Source organism: Thunnus thynnus, chromosome 16, assembly GCF_963924715.1.
Source record: "Thunnus thynnus chromosome 16, fThuThy2.1, whole genome shotgun sequence".
In the NCBI taxonomy this organism is placed as follows: Eukaryota; Metazoa; Chordata; class Actinopteri; order Scombriformes; family Scombridae; genus Thunnus; species Thunnus thynnus.
This window is the reverse complement of record NC_089532.1, coordinates 25282796-25287798: the sequence shown is the minus strand read 5'-3', so window position 1 is coordinate 25287798 and position 5003 is coordinate 25282796.

Below are 5003 nucleotides of genomic sequence, written 5' to 3'. Positions count from 1 at the left end.
GAAAGGTTTTTATTTTTTATTTGAATAGGGACAAATATATAGCAAGAACTTGTGCCACATACCACAGCATTTTGTAGCCTATGCTAGTTTGCAATGCCCGTCCCTAGATGGGCTGTTTTAAAAAACATAAAATTCAACAGTTAAATACATATGAAACTGCACAAGACTCAACGATACACATACATTTAACCACAAATCAAAAAACTCAACAATACATACAGCATGCAAACATTATGATATGCAACTCAACAAGGAAGTACATACAAAGCAGCACAAAAACACAACTCACAAACTAACCATAAAAGGTTCGCAAAATAACCACCAGATCATTCATGACTACACAATTGATCCCTCTTCAAAAGCTGTTTTCAGTTTGAGTTTAAAATGTTCCCAGTCATGATTCATTTTGAGTTTGAATAGACTGTATCTGTATCTAATAAAACCGGCAGTGTTGCTGCTGCTTAAATGGATTTGTGTGAACATTTGAATGAATTGAATTGCAATTTTAAACCATTGATTCCTTCATGCAGTTTGGGGGAAGAAATTATCCTCTGTCTAAATTCATTCTTCGTAGAAGGGTGTATTGCCACGGGGCCAAGTGCACTGTTGTGTAAACCAGACCTGTGAAGCAATGGGAGAGTGAGACAAGTATTGCGTAAGTAAGCTCTGCTTAGTGGGTATTTTTTTCAATCATTGAACAGAAAATAGCAGCCCGGGAGACTAAAAGTAGCCTCTCCACCACAGATGGCCCCCACGCTTTCCGCCAGTGGGTCAGTGGGTGAGGGAAGAGTGGAGGGGAATGGAGGCGAGAGGAGAGGCTATGGCCGTATGCCGCCATCCAGGGGAGAGTGTGGGCGACGCGGGCAGCAGGAAAGAAAAAGACAAGGACTTCCAAGGCCAAGTGGGCCGACGTTTGCAGTATACACTGCTAAAAATGGACATGATGACGCTCAGAGGTCAGCCGGTTGATTTGTCATCAGCTATTTCAGCAATGTTAAACAACTGACGAGGGAGAGGGAAAATGTTGACATCACCGGTGCATGCTCACATCACTTGCCCCCACATTCTTCCGATTGTGCAATCATCAGGGCGGAGAAATCAAACATTGTTTCCCGGATTTAAGATTGTGCCATATTTGGTAAGCAGGACAATGCCGGGTCAAAGCAGCTGATGACTGGGTTCATAGCATCAAGCAACCTTTAGGTGGTCTCTCCCTACATCACCCAAGATCTTCTCTTCTCTTCTCTTCTCTTCTCTCCTCTTCGTTGCTCTGGTCCTCTATGCACTTCTCTTCCCTTCTCTTGTCTTAGCCTCTCTTGTCCTCTCTTCTCTTTCAAGAATTGTTTTCATGTCCTGTGAGTGTGGATCTGTTCCTCTGAATCTTGGTTTCCATTCAAACCTCAGACAATGTAAACTTGCAATGATGAATGACTCTAATGAACCAATGACGAACTTTGCGATAAACCATTTACCGCAACATCTCCTACTCGCCGTAGCTTAGATGTACGGTAAATGACTAATCTTCAAATGAGGAAGTAACATTTTCTGATTAAACAAGCTGAGGAAATGATTGTACCACTGTACAATGCAACATTAGAGTACGTGAATGATGTGCTTTTTGTCACAGAGGCATGAACAAACACCTCTCACAACCCTACTCCCTGCAAACACTTCAAATGTGAACATGTAGACCCTTCTCAACCTACACTACTCATGATCCCTGCAGTATCAGTCAGCTGCCAGCAGAGAGCAAACAAGACTACGGCTTACACTGTAGATGGGTTTGCTGTGGCTCATACGTTCACATCATACACTCAATATGTATGTTATTGGAAACTTAACATACATTGTTCCATAGGGAAATAGTACTGAATAATAACTGGATAAGAGTGCACTCCCTTAAATTTACAGGCACATTCACGATGAGTTACACCCTCAATAAAGGAACTCCTCCAACATACCACTGCATTTCTATTTGTAGTGGTGTGTTGGAGGTGGGTGTGCTGTTTTGAACATTGTTTAATTTGATTCAAAAGATATCCATTCATCCATTCATTTTATTATCTTCTTACATGGAAAAAAATGATTTACCCTTTTTCAAATTATTGAGTACTTCTAGAAGAATAAATCATAATGCTTAACAGTTTTTAATTCAAGTAAGGTCAGAGGTCATATTAGTAATAGAAACCAACACCACCCACACAGTGCTCAAAGGATTTGTGACTAATCATGCAATCTAGGATTTTTTCTTTGCTGTAATCCAGTTATTCCTTGCTTCTAAAGGAATACAGATGCTGCCCTCGTGTGGCCAGAAATGTCAAGACACAAACCCAGAAAATGAGTCAAACAGCCTATAAGTCTTCTTAACAATTTCACAAGCACAGTGCATGATCCTAATTATAATGTAGCTTTTGTTTTGTCGTGATTTTAAACAGTTTATATTCATTAAGGGAAAGAAAAACTCATGCAGACCTTGTTGGCTATATTGAGCGGTAAATTGGATTTGCATTGAGCTTGACCTGGAGCCAAGCCACAGGTTCCTTGGAAAGTTTACCAGGTCATTGACCGGAGGTGTTAAGTGAGAAAGCCTCTCACACACAAATAAGTGAGCCAGGAGCATTTAAAGGCATAGCAAGCTGTTTGTGTGTTCACTACTATACAGGAGAGTCGGCAGCAGTAAGATGCAGTGGAAAAGCTGGGCGAAGGAATGTAAATGAATTTATCATCAACATATCCGTCAACAGGAAATACAATGTGCAGTGCAGTCATTGAAGTAAGGAATGTAAACAATGCCACTGAATAACCGGCACTGCTATGCAAAACCATTATGTTGGAATATGTTGAGCAAGAAATTGTGTTGAGCCACTAAACTGGAGTCAGATTCCTTGTATGTGTAAACATACTTGGCCAATAAATTTGATTCTGATTCTGATTAATACAGAATATGTTTTTTTAATAAATATATTTCTCCCAAAAATTAAAATCAAGACACTATCTGCAGCTATGGTGCAGGACATGCATGCAACATATGCACACATGCATCCACGTCTCAGAGTAGACAGTGGTTCCAAAGAATGACATCACTGAAACTGGATGCCTCACTTACACCAATTATACCTGACATTTGCTCTTCTTCCTCCCATCACTCTCTGTCTCTCTCTGTGTCTCACTGTCTTTCTCTCTCTGCCACGAGTTTCACGAAAAGATCTGGTTGTTGTTGGATTGTGGAATATCACTAAGAATAACAACTGTAGAGAGGAGGATAAAAGATGACGGAAAGCCTCACAAATGGAAACATCATTTTAATTCAGATTTGGATGATTTTCTGTCCTTGAGACAGCAGCACCTGTAGCTATTTCATGGATTCAGAGTGTTTACATACTCTAGTAAAAAAAGTAATCCCTTTGTTCCTCTGTATGATTGAAATCTCGACCAACTACAACTGTGAAATACTGCTATTTCCCTGCATTGAGTACTTTTATTTTTTGATATTTTAAGTACATTTGCTGATAATGTATACATACTATTACTTACTTAACATTTTCAATGCAGTACTTTTACTTCAAATTGAACATTTTTCCATTTGGCATTGCTATTTTTACACCACTAGGTAATAGCCTGTCATTTACCTAATTAGTGATAGTGAAAACAGCTTTGTGTCATTAGGTCATCTATGCAGTGATTGGTGGGCACTGTCAAGTTTAGAGAGGAAAGGTAAACTAGTTCTGTATATGGCATTCTGTAAAATATATCAGCAGTAACAGTAATCTTATATTAATGTTTATCTGTTGTTCTGTGTGCTTTGAAATATTTGTATTAGTCTGGTTCACCCTGTGGTGAGATGAAGCTGAGAAGGTCATTCTTGTCATAGCAGGAAAAGCACAGCTACAACTGATAACATTAACGATGGCTTGGCTCCATACGCTAGGAGGCCGTTTTGCCTTTCATCTGATAGAGGAAAGTTTCTCTGTGCTCTCCTTTAACAGTTTAACATATTTACATACAGTGTGAGCATGATTTGTGACATCACATGTAGTTTGGAGGCTTCAAGTTTCCACATCACCCCTGTGTACGTAATATACTGGACCATGATTGGTTTCCAGTGCACTGAGAATGAACTTTTCAGTGAAATAGGAGACATTGTGTGTCCAGCAGTTCAACTTTTAAAATGAAAAATATTTACATATTCATAGATTCTGAATGTCTCAATGAGAGGGAAGGAATGGTTAGAATTTTTACTGAACACTAATAGTAATAGTAATTGCACTTTTTTGTGGAAAAAACATATCAGACACACTATATTACTCAAAGCAAAGTATTTTTATATGTCTTGAAGCATTTCTGAAGGGGCTCATTAATATTTTTGTTAATAAACACCATTTTTTTTGCACTTACACCTGCCTCTTGACCTGCTATTTCAACATTCCCTTTAAAGTTTATTTATTAAAAGGGATGGTGGCATTACACTTAAGAGAAAGCAAACAGACTGACTGACATGGCTTTACTTTCACTTTGTCACAAGTGGAGCCTGATGTGCATTTTGAAGAGGGACATTAGTTACAGGATATAGACACTTTTTCACAGCAGACAGTAACATTAATGATGGCTTTATTCCATTTAAGTGTCCATGTAGGACATGCCAGTGAGGCAGCATGCACAATACCACATTCAATGAAACACACCCTTCATTTGTGTTATTAATAACACCTGTGTGTGACAGATCTCGATTGGTGAGTCATTAAATGGAACTTTAAATGAACTTAAATACAAGTATGGATGTTAAAAACACAACAACTCTGACATAATGATAAATAGACGATTTTCAGTTCACCGACTAACCTCTCGTACCTTAGTTAAGTGCATATAAACTATGATCCTGGTATGACAGAGGGAAGTAAACAGACAGATAATGTGGCTTTAACTCACAGCCCTCCTCCTTGACAGAAAATGTGACGTCACTCGGCAGTGCAGCCAATCAGAGAGCCAGACGCTCAGGCTGGAGG